Genomic DNA, 13338 nt, shown 5'->3' with positions numbered 1-13338 from the left:
AGATCGTGACATACATAAACCTTCAAAACTCACGTGTTTCTCTCTTGTGCTTCTCGACTAAAGCTAAAGGGAAGAGCAACGATATGGAATTGCAAAGCACGAGGACCTTCAAAATTTCTCATTTCTCTTTTGCACCCGAAAAAAACCAACGATGGATTGTAGCATATAATGACCTTTTCAACTCTCATTTTTCTGTGTTTCTCAAAAGACAGCCGAAACAAACGCCCTCATGAAAAGCAATGATGGGATCACAATGTACGGAGACCTTCTAAAATTCATATTTCTCTCCTGCCTCGACCCTACTACATGACACCAATCCAAGCCCAAACCGAGGCCGAACAATCTCTACCTTGATCTGCAAGTCATACCAACCCTCGTCGAAGCCCTTTCTGATCTTATTCTTTTAAAAAACCGCACGTTAAACATTAACCTATCTTTCTTACCTATGATCGTACATTTCCAGCTTTGCTGGACTCCTACGCTTTTTATAGTCCTAACTGAAGACTTGGCTTCTTGATCAAACCCTCAAGCCCATTTCAATCCAAGCTAAGCCAAATAGCCCCCTTTGCTCCAAAAGAAAAAAGCAAACAAAATTTTGGTTTTTAATATAAATACATAAATATATATATATATATATTGAAAAAGCCCAAAGGCTAATATATTAAAAGAGAGAAGGTACAAATTGGTTGTATCAGAGGGCACAAAAAAGGCACCATACCTACACGGTATACAGCGCACACAAATGATCCCAAAAAAGAAAAGTACATGTAGACCCAAAAAAAACCAAAACTGTCAAACAATTGCAGTATCAAGTAGCTAGAGAACGACCTATACATCTGTCTCTTATTCTAGGAAGAGAGTCAACTAACAAATTGTTAAGTTTAGTGTCATTACCCGAAACAATCAAAGTATCATCCATTAAGTTTCTGAGTTCGAGCAGACCTCCATTTTTCTTCTTTCTCCTGAATGTGTAAATATGTCATTCCTCATCAGATGACTGACTCAACAGGTCAGTGTGTTGGTCGAAAAAATGTTGGGCATGTAAAGACTGTTGCACATCATGAGCCCCTTGCATCTGACTAACAGTAACAACTTGCTCGGTCTGAAGAGGTGGTAGAACCGCAGTAAAAAGATTGTTAACCGTTCCTTCAATGATAGGTGTCAGGGTAGGTGAAGTATGAACTGTCTCCTCTGCACCCAAGACATCCTCAAGATGAGGAGCTTGAAAGTCCTCGTGATGATCGAACCGGACATTGTCTTGTGTAAATAAAGTTCCTTGTCTCAAACAAACAGAAACAGTATTGTCAGGAGGAGAGCCTCCTATAGTAAGGGGGTTATTAGGAGGGAGAGGGAGGGAGAGGGAGGGAGAATCTACCAAAGTTTCAATAGTTGGGTTGCAGTCAGGGGTAGCGGAGAGACAGGTATGGCTCAGAAATATTTTTACTGTGAGGTTTCAAATGAGGGTATAAATGGTGACACTAAAAGTGAGAGTGTCTAAACATACGACGGTGGGTGCAGTAAAGTGGGAACTGTTCGAGTTCCACTCGCTGCCAAAAACCCTAGTGCTATGAGACAATCCAGATCTCACTCGGAAAAGGTAAAGTAATGTTTTGTTCAATCATAACTCTGGCTTCAGAAGGCCGACTCAGATTGACTGTAAAAATATCAGTTTTAAGGGATTTAGCATAAATCATAGCTAAGAAGTAGAGGAGCTCGCGATTAAAGAGATGGAACTTCAGAACTGGGAAGCGCAGCCATACAAAAATGATAGGAGGTTCAGTAAGAGAATCAAAATCGATCGTCCATTTTAAAACTTTCATCATATGGTTATCTATTCGATTGAGTCTTCTGGCAAATAAATGAACATAGTCCTCATCATCTAATAATTGGATAAGAATATACCTACTGTTCAGTTTACCAATCTTTCATTCCTCTTTCAGACGTATTTGCTCAAACTCTTTTTCGGATTACCTCAAGTTTAGGGTTTCCGTAGAAGAACTTTCCAACCAAGACTAACCGACAGGATGAAGCTAAGGTGAAGTTCTCGGCGTCAGATAAAAAGACTGCAGGCTTACCATTTTTATGGGACGCTTTTTTAAGAAATCCAGAGTCAACGCCCAATGCTAAAGTGAATGGCCAAATGGAATTATAAGAGCACCGAGCCACCCCTAATTTGCCTAACAATTCGAGTATCATCTCCTTAAGCCCAACTGTGGCAGATGGTATTCAAACCCCCAATTCGAGGGATCTTATAACGTGGATGTCAACCAATAAGTCGAGGTAAGCGACACACACACATATGGATATATATATATATATAAATACATACATACATGCATGCATGCATGCATGCATACAAACATATATATATGTGAACTCTATCCTCTATTGCCTGCCTGATCAGAAGGAGATGGATTCTAGAGCAGGCAGGGTCTGAAGAAACTCCCTCTCCCCCAGGATAGGAGATTCCAAAGACGAGAGAGCTACAACGGGGGATTGGGGGGATTGAACAGTTGTCATATTGCCTGCCTGATCAGAAGGAGATGGAATCACAGCCTCTAGCAAAGCAGATTGTTTTTTTGGTCTGAGGTGGGGGTGTAAATGGTGACATTGAGATCTGGAGTGTCCGAACATACGACAGTTCGAACAATACGACGAAAAATGTTCAATCCCTATCTTCTGCCAATATCCATGATGTTCTGTGCTCAACCAGTTTTCCTCAGAAACGGGTGAAGTGATGTCTTTTTCAACAAGTACTCTAGCTTCAGAAGAACGGGACAGATTAAAAGTAGGAATGTCCATCTTGAGTAGCTTCTCATAGGCTGAGGCAATAGAATACAATACTTTTTGAGAAAAATAATGAAATTTCAGACCAGGGAGACGAATCCAAACCGGAATGATTGGCAGTTCCGTCTATGGGTCAAAATCCACAAACCACTTCAGAATCTTCATTTCTCTGTTATCAATCCATATTATCCTTCTAGCAAATAAGCGCACGTAATCTTCTTCATTGTTAATTTGAATAAGAATTTGTCTCCCATTTAATAGCCCAATTTTTTATTCTCCAACAAGGTGCATAAGTTCAAATTCTTTGCGAATGAGCTCCATTTTGGGATGACCATATAGAAATTTCCCAACCAAATTCAGACGACAAGAGGAAACAAGTTAAATACCTTTAGCTTCTGTAAAAAAGATGACAGGTTTCCCATTACTCATTCTTCCTACTAGGTTTCTTAATGTCCTCCTCCCACTCAAACGAATGATAGAAAGATGATGATTTTGGTATGCCTGAGGCATGGACACCGGTAAGGGCAGTTGCATAAGATTTGTCTGAAGCCATCTTCAAAGATAGTTGCGACTTTTAGAGAAGAAAGCAGACTGGGAAAAAATCACGTATGTGGAAAAGAAATAGCGAGCGGCGAGACGAGCCGCAGAGTACGCGAGCAGGGTGAGACAGAAAGAGACGGGCCACAGAGAGGAACGGACGGAACGAGACCGGCCGCAAAGAGGAACGAGCGGCGAGATGGGCCGCAGAGAGGAATGAGCGGCGAGACTGGTCGTAGAGCACGCGAGCAGGCGATGCAGACACGCAAACACGCGATCAAGCGCAACACACGAGTGGGCCAGCCTCGTCTCAAAGCCGGAAGAAGCGGGGGAGACGAAACAGAAATGATTGCGAAGAAGCCGAGAGGAAACAGCAAAGCAGAAGCTTTAACTGTTGCTAAGGTTCGCCCGATGGCGAACCCTCAATTAGGCAACCCAATATATATATATATATTATAATTACAATTTTATCAATATATATATATGTGTGTGTGTGTGTGTGCAGGCGTGCGCGCGCGCGCTTGTGTGAACTCAATCCTTTGTACGCACGTCCGAGTTGACAAGATTCATGTTTAACCATATGTCAATGTTAAATTCAATCTTCTACAAGCAAGATGCAAAATTGAAATGGTTATAAACAAACAATCAAATCCCCAAAGATCATCGTGTTGATTGTGATTCTCATTCAGAGGGGTCAACTTTCAAATTAATTTTCAAATCCAGTTCTCAAAATAACAAGGCAAAACACTGATACTAAAAATAATCACATAAATATTTAGATCAAATAAATTAAAACATTCAGATTAAAATCAATCACTAAGAGCTTAAAGAAAATTTCGTCCATCCTTCGTAATAGTTTGTTAAGAGTGACATACTTCTGATTTACTTCAACTCATAAAGAATGAATGTCACATCGGGTGTATATCTATATTCACACTCAAAGAAATCTCATGCCAATAAGGATGTGGCCTAAGTCCTCTCTCCGTATAGTTTTGTCACAAAATAGTGGTTATGAAAGAGCTCTCTGATTGGTAGTTGTTGCCAAATGACACATTTATATTCAAGTCGCGACCACAACACGCATGTTCCTCAATAGGCTTTTTAACTTTTGTTTGGGACAGCTGCATCTTAATAATAAGTTGTTGTGCAGTAGCTGTTGTGCAGAAGCTATTATGGATAAACTGACTTTTTGTTTGTTTTTTGCAGTTTGAAAGCAATTATGTTATAGTTGTTTCTAGAAAAATGATTATTATGCCCTTGTATAGTAATTTGTTTGCAACAGAACTGTCATATCAATATGTTTTATACTTTAGAAACAAAAATCCAGTGCAGAACATTACAAAAAGAATATAGACCTCACTTAAAGGTATCATGATTACTAGAATTGAAAAGAACAATTAAAATAATATTGAAGAAAATGACTATTATTTTTCAAATGCAAATATCGTATGTCACGAGCTAAGGCGTCCTCCAGAAATACTCTCCATGTCTGATCACCCTTGACGGTCGAATTTTCCAGCTCATCTGCCCTTTGAAAAAGTCACAATTTTCTGTGATTCTACACAGTCCCCAGAAAAACTGTCTCTCGTAGATATGCGGTTGACGTGAAGTTAGCAGAGAACTGTGAAGTCCGCAATAGCAGAGCAATCCTTGCGAGGTACAGAAAATCTTCGAGCTCGTCTTTCTCGAATGTTTTAAAAGACATCACATTAGACATAGAACAAATAAAAATTGATAAAAAAGAGTAATTAATTACAGTTTTATGCAACTTAGAGGTTTAAAAAACTTAGTATATCAACCAACGAAACTGTCACTATAAGAAGACAACAGACCTTTAAAAAAATGGTTTTTGGTTGACTTTAACTCACGTAATACCAAGCTATTACCATATATGCATATCACCAAAAAAGAATACTAAAAAAATCTCAAAAATCATAGCACCAAAAAAAAAGAGGAACTTAGTTACCTTCATTACGATTTCACATTTGACACCAATCATAAGTGAAAATAGGTCATCCAGAAGAACCCAAAAGATCAAACGTCTCATCATAAACCTTCAAAACCCATCCAAAGAAAAATAAAAAAAAAGCAAAAGGAAAAAAACACTTACAAACAGCGTAAACAACCCAAAAATTGAATATCAATTATTCGAGGAATGGAAATAAACATTAACTGTATAAAATACAAATACAATAAACAGTAAATCTATTCAACAACCACTAAAATTAATAATATGATGAATACTCAAATCACTCTCCTACTATCACATCTGCAGCTTGTTCCTTCAACTCTGACATCTCGTTTGCATCTTCCCCGTCTTTACTACAGATTTCAGGAACATTTTTATCTTGTGACAAATACTATCCAAGATAGTACTCATTTCTCGGCAAGAATATGCACATGACCCTCGTCCGCCCTACGAAAGTTGATGTCATTGCGGGAAGGATGTCGATGAATATAATTGTGGAGTCATTGTGGTAATCACAAACTACAGCTGTTTGGGAAACGAGTAAGATGGTATATCACAAAGTATAATTTATTTCTTCTTCCAAACACAAAAAATCCTCAATAACACCGCGTAAGAAGAAATGTCTTTTATTTAATATTTATTTTCTACCCCAAGTGAAATTGCTAGCTCGCTCAAAATCAGGTATGTTGTATCTCGTATAAGGATGAGGCTTGAGATACCCTCGTTGCAATGGATATCCAATATCAACAAAACAGTATTTACGTAATGTGAATTGCATAATTACTATTGAGAGAAAAATGAATTATGAGTATAGTTCAGTCTCAAACGAACCTGTGGGTGGATATAGAAAGTTGTATTTATTATTTCATATCGCAACTTTGAAAATTCGATTATCATGTGCACTGACCTCCCAACCGGGCATGATAAAAATGAAGCACATGCTGAAGTCACATACCGCCATGACATTATGCGCGGGGATTCACAACGACCGATGAATGCAAACTTCTCATTATTTAAAACACGTGCATTAAAGTGTGCTCCATCGATTGCTTCAATACAACTCTAAAAAGATAACAAACTATTACACAATAATGATATTTATTTGAAAATTGAATGCAATAAATATAAGAAATTACCTTAAAGTATGACATATACTGCAAATCGTGTGAAATCTCTGTGGGGGTCCATTCAAATGTATGATCTATTGGTTTTATGACTTATGAAGATAAACTTACAAATACATTCAACCCTATTGAGAAGTATCTGCAAAATACTTCGAAGTGTTGAAATCGCTTCATAACTTCTCGTATGGATTCATTCTACGATAATATGAAGAGTTATTGCCTAAACTCTAGCGAAGTCAATTTAGATGAGTCATGAAGTCCATGATTTCTGTGTAGTTCCTCCAACAGGTCAGTGAATATCGCTTGTATCATGCGGATCATATTGATAAATCCCATTGGGTGACCCGCAAGCAACTCCTCAACCAATTTATCACTAGCATATGAAAATGTCATGCAGAGAGAGCGTTCTATATACGAGTTATAATATTCGTATGTCAAGCATAGGACATCTACAACTCTCTGCGCCTTTCTCTAGTTGCATCCATGTATTTCGATATCGAAATGGCTGACACATAAGCATCAATGAATTAGTTATAATTATGTTAGATTACGAACAAAACCAACATAAGAAAATAATGTAACATAAGTAAATAGAAAATATAATGAAGAATAAAAAACTCTGAAGTAAAGTGGCATGTACAATAATGTTTAACTATCTAAAACACAATAAAAATTATAGACTAACAAAATATCCCACGCGAATGTAAATAAAAATAAAATCTCTCAAATGTCCATGCTCTCATAAAAATATTGTAGATAAGCAACCCTTCGGTCAGTGGGCATCACGATGAAAAACTCTCTCTGGTCAAATCGTCAAGCAACTACATAGAAAACAAATATTGCGGAAAGTCCTAAGAGATTTCTAGAGATGCATTCAGAAATTATACAACCAGTTGGACAGAAGATGTTTGAGATGTGTTGATGTCATTGATGCAGGAAGCCCCCAACTCTGATACCTGGCTCATAAGAAAAGTAGCTCTCATTTTCTTTTTATTTTCAACCCAAGGACGCTTAGAGCGACTTCTTAACTCAAGTACAAGGAGGACTGGCCTACGGCTTCAAGTGCAATCACTCGTTTGATTAGCTCCCAAATTTTTGGAGACACCACCAAACCCCATCTCACAGGGGGCACATGCATTGTTGATCATTATCACGACACCCCCAAACATACAATTCAACATCTTCTCCAACTCAGAGTCGAATCCACTTTATTTAATTTTTTTTTTGTAGTAGACACCATCTAAAAATTCATATCACATGTAGTTCAATTTAAAAACAAATTGAAAAATGACCAACTCTAAGGGACATCTCAAAAATCCTCACTGCAATCTCTCTACCCACCACTCGGAAGAATCAATCATTCAGTTCACCGGATCCGAACCTAAGTTCATTAATCCTCACTTCAATTCCTTCCAGATTTTTCAATCATTCTTGAATTGATCTCATTTATTTTGTAATTGCATCCTATCATACTCTCACCTTGTACTTTCCTTGACATTTCTAATAATATTTTGCCAACTTTTTTTGTTGAAATATATTATCGACCTCCTTAAAGCGAAGGTCGAAAAATTTTGATTATCTCTTTATTCCAAACTGCCAATGAACCAACCTCTTTTTGTCTTGTATTACTAACATGAAAAAAACTAATTAACATAAATATTTCTCATAAAAAATATTTTAACACAACTCGGAGAGATAAAAAAATATCACAATAACATCACGAATGTCCCTCCGCACCACACCACCACAGCACCGACACATAACCACTGTCACCATCTTCACACACATAATAATACTACAAACACCTCTACACACACAATACATCTACTACCTCTACACACCAACACATTAATCAACACATACAAAACCACACTATCACCAACTCCAAACACATCCACCATCACCAACACATCCACAACCACACCGAAAATACCAGTCATCACCTCACCCACACGCAAACACATCCACCATCACCAACACATCCACAACCACATGAATACCCAATCACCACCTCCAAACACATCTACCTCATCCATACACAATCCACGCACCAACCACCCTTCACGACCCGTCGACGACCTTCAACCCAAACATATTCACCCCCACATCCACCACATAAACAACATAAGCCAACATCACCCAAATGTACATAATCTGTTATCAACTGAGAGGCACACTTTTGCACGTGAATACAAGCCATTGAACGTGCATTTGAAACAAGTTGTGATTTCAGCAATCAAGAATATAAAAGAGCAAGCATAAAACCAACATCCAACATCAACCGAAAACCAGCACCAATTTTCAATTCATCGCATGTGGGATTCCCAACAATTCTCAAATTTCAACAACAACCGAAAACCAATTAACTATAAGCAATTGTCAGATCAAAAACCAGAAAATTCTTGAGCACAGAGACACTAACCAACGGGAAAAGGAACCACCACAAAGAGAAAACCACCAAATTATCGTGCATTAAGCATTTTGCAAAATATAAAATCACAGATAAGTTAGCGTACAAATTACCAAGCACAAAGAAGAAATGCACAGAGGAACAATTGCAAGGAGGAAACCACGAAATTTTCAGCCATATAAACATTTCCAAAAACAAAAACAATGACATAGTTAAGGTAAGGATTACCCAGCAAGAAGAGGCACCACAACATAGAAGAACCACCACATAGATAAGAAGACACCACACAGATAAGGAAGCACCACACAGGGGAACCCTATCTGTGATAATTGCGAGAGAGAGAGAGAGAGAACTCAACGTATCCGTGAGAATCGCACGAGAGAGAGAGTCAGCCCTATCCGTGAGAATCGCGCAAGAGAGAGGAGAGTTTAGCGCAAGTATCGCGAGAGAGAGAGGATCGCGGCAGAGGAGTGCACCGCCATGGCAAGACGAGAGAACGAACCGCGACTGTGAGAGAGGCAATGGGATCATAAATATAGGAAGGAACATGGTTGCAGTGTCATGCCCACGGTAGCGTTTTCTTTGATTTTTTTTAAAAGTTCATCGCGTCGCGAGTTGCCAAATGGCACCAAGATCATATCCAAGCCACGTCGCGGCTCTGCCGCACCCCAAACGGGCCATGTGTTGTGAACCATAAGGACACATTTGATTGCCACAAAACCTTCTATCAACTAAGGTCGACTTAAGTATGTCCTCATAGACAAACTTCCATCCCATATCTACAAGAGTCTCTTGGACGACACAATATATGATTGCTGACAAGAATCTTTTAATCAGGTTAGCTCGATTACCTTCTCTGACAAGGTAGATCAGGTACCATGACGACCAAAGATGACGGAAGCATGAGATCTTAATCGAATTTGCCATCACTTCCCCTACCATCTACCTTAAGCTCTAAAGTGATAAATTTTATAACTTAAAATCTAAGTCTTTTGCAAAAAATATTACATATTCAACTCTAAATGAACATTCTTAAGGAATGGTTAATTAACCATAAGAGCGCCTATGAGAAATCTCAAACCCTAGATCAAAGAGTACTCCAAAAATGAAGGTGAAATCTCGGAGTAGTGTCTTATCAATTATTCCACGTGCCTTCTAAAAATTTAACACTTAAAGCTCTCTCAACAAACAAACAATAACAATAGTCTAAGGGCATAAAATTTTCAGAGTCCACAGATTTCTGACATCTCTGTTGGGAAAGGTTTCCCTTTCCAACTTTGGCTATTCAACTGCCCAATATAGGATTGTTAAACGAAAGTAAATGATAAAAGATTTGTTGCGATCTGTCGCATAGACTTCTAGCTAAGGAAAATATCTGTTTCCCTCTTTGGCCAGTCTTCTCTTTATTATAATAACAACTTAAAATTGGAAAAAGATATAAAAAGAGCTAAAATTGCTTTAGTACATTGCAATCACTTGAAGCTTGAGTAAATTCTATATGTTGAGCATCAGTATATATCTAGTGGTTTTTTATTTAGGAACTTGTCGCTGAAATATTTCAATAAAAAAATAAATTGTTTGGTGAGTATTGGGGCATAATATGGTTTTTAATCCGGGAATCTGCCTTAAAAAAGTCCCAACAAAAAGATAAATATTGTGTTAGTGAGCATTGTGGCATAACATTGGATTTCTAAAAATTTGTCATCAAAAGGTCCCAAATTAATAAAATCTGTGTGATGAGCATCAAGGCATGAAATTAGATCTTAATCTAAAAATTTGTCATCAAAAGTTTCCAACTAAAATATAATTTATATGGTGAGCATCAGTGCACGACCAATGGATTGCAATTCAAGAATCTGTAGTTGAAAGATCCCAATAGAAAAATAGACTCTGTTTGGAGAACATTGGGGTATAACCTGTGGATCTTAACCAAGGAATCTACCACTTAAAGGTCGCAATAGAAAGGTAAACTTTATCTGAGTCCTGAAAGTGAGTATTCCTACCAGCAGCCAAATAAAAAATCTAAAATTGGTTAAAAGAACAGCTCTACTAGTGATAATGAGAAATTTGTTCGGGCTCAACAATGTTAAGCACTTTCTGCTAAAACCAATGACCTGAAATTTGGTTTGTTAAAGCATATAGGATTTCAAATTTGTCAAAAGGTTTTAATGACGAGAAGATGTTAAATGTCGAAAACCCCATATATATCTACCAAGTGTTGAAAGCACCTGTTTGCCAAAGGAAGACTGTCATTAGAGGTGGCACTGAGCTCCAAGTTAAAATTCTATGTTGATAAGGGATAAACATTTTGAAGTCTTTTCGCATTCAAGTTAACATCATGCCAAAAGCTGAGACTATCGAGTGCCCTAAACATTGAAGTCCCTTTTTTATCGAACTGGGGGTCGTCCTATTTGGCTAAATATCATATTCAAGGTCGACATTCTCTAGTCAGAAGGGTCAACATCACGCCTAAAAACGATATTTTCCTCCATTTGGGTCTATCTTTTGGTCATGGTCAAGATCCCCAAGTAAATTGGGTCACATCGTGCTTTATGTCAAGATCCCTGAGAGGATGTTCATTTTGTCAATAATAAAGTTGTGTTTATTTTGGTAATCCAAAATAAAAAGGTTCAAAAAATATGTATAAAATGATTCTAAAGGTTAGAGATTTTTCTTCAAAGCCAGCTAAGATTTCAAATGCCCGTCAAGAAAATCTATCAAAATCTACAAGTTTCAGCTTGTTAAGTTGGATAAGTATAAATCCTCTTTTGCTTAAGCCTATTGACTCAAGCGGAGGACAGACTTAACAAACTGAGATTTGGTCGAGCTACTGGCTTTTGTCTTCACTCAACATGCCAAGATTACAATGAAGTGCCTTGTTTGTCAGTTTGATAATGACAAAACAAAGATTATTTTTTGCTCAAGTCTACAATTCAAACGGATGTCGAACTCAACAAACCGAGATGTGGCTGAATTTTTTGTTTTTCTCATTAGTCAACAAGCCAAAGTTGTAGTGAAGAGCTTTGTTTATCAGACTGATGATGACATAGCAAAAGACTATTTATTGCTCAGGTCAAAGACTCGAACATAGGCCAGACTCATCAAGCTAAGATGTGGCCGAGTTACTGCCCTTTCTCTTCACATAATAAACCAAAGCTGCAGTGAAGAGCCTCATTTGTCAGTCTAACAGCAACAGAAGCACAAGTTTATCCAATTTAACAAGGTTTGAACAAGTATTAAATATCGACTAGAGAAACTCTTATCTTCATTAATAAATTTGATGAATTGTGAAGCATAACAACAAGGAAGTGAGTTCAAACTTTGTATCAAGCTCAAGTGTGAATAAAGAAAAACTTTTCATCAAAAGTTTTACATTTCATTCTGGTCAACATCATAAGTTAAGCCAAGATCATCATATTTCCCCTTTGCTACCACGACAAAAGTGCTACCCATATTTATTTTATTCGGGTTTCCCCTGTATTTCCTTCCGGTTTTCTCCGAGTTTATTTTGTGAGTCACTTGCGGTTTTTTTTCGAGTTTTCCATGAGATGATTTGTCATTAGACTATTACATATACGTGCATGTTTGCCCTGCTAACTAAATTTTCTGCGATACTTGTTCACACTTACTTGTGACACTTCTTTACTTTTACCTGCGGCACTAACCCCATTTGCAGGCAAAGCAGACACGCCAGGTACACATGTTTATATTATATTCACAGTAACTTTTTTTTCAACACTCCTTTTATTGCACATTTTTTATCTTTACCGCACATTTTACTACATTTCTTTACTATTCTTTACACTGTTTTCTTTTACTACACTTATAGCATATTTTGTTTATACATGCTTTAAATTAATTACAATAACTTCAGGATAGAAAACAATAGTCGGTTTACCTACGGTGGATCACTATAAAACCTGAAGACACCCTTTAGTTAATTAGATTAATAGTGATTGAAATTAAAAAAAATATAAGACAAAACACTAAACCTAAAGCCGCTGCGACATGGAGCATGGAGCAAGTCTTTGTGGGCAACACAGCGAAACCATAGCAGACAGAGGATGACGATCTACAACAGCAAAATAAGTCTACATCAGCTAAACATTTTCTCAGTTTAAATAACAAGTCATAGGACTTCGAGGTAGTCTGTCTAGCGCGACATAAATCCTCACCTTATCTTTTAGGCCTTTGCATAGTCATGTTGTGTAATCTAAGCCTTAACTCGTTTTATGCTCCGAGGTCATCGTCCGATACGACGTAAATCCTCCTATCTTTCAGATTATTTGTATGACCGTATAATACAAATATAAGTCATAAATGATAAAAATGACAGAATGAAACACCAAATAACTTCTCAAAATTGAAGCCAAATAATATAATAATTTAGAAAGTCACCGAGGTTTCCCTTAGGAACCTTGACATCCCCTACTTTTCTTCCATTTGATTTCAGAAATAAATGTTCTCATTTGGTCCTTTTCCCACTTGACTTTTCTATGTCCAACCTTGAA

General features: G+C 37.5%; 1 protein-coding gene across 2 annotated transcripts in view; it reads right to left on the bottom strand.

Annotated features, from left to right (window-relative positions):
• The window catches only part of LOC110032524, a 117726-nt gene that overhangs the window by 48552 nt on the left and 55836 nt on the right, over positions 1-13338 (bottom strand). The gene's annotated exons all lie outside the window — the stretch shown is intronic.

Source organism: Phalaenopsis equestris, unplaced genomic scaffold, assembly GCF_001263595.1.
Source record: "Phalaenopsis equestris unplaced genomic scaffold, ASM126359v1 Scaffold000961, whole genome shotgun sequence".
NCBI classification, from domain to species: Eukaryota; Viridiplantae; Streptophyta; class Magnoliopsida; order Asparagales; family Orchidaceae; genus Phalaenopsis; species Phalaenopsis equestris.
The sequence above is the reverse complement of the archived record's forward strand: the minus strand, read 5'-3'. Positions and strand labels throughout refer to the sequence as shown.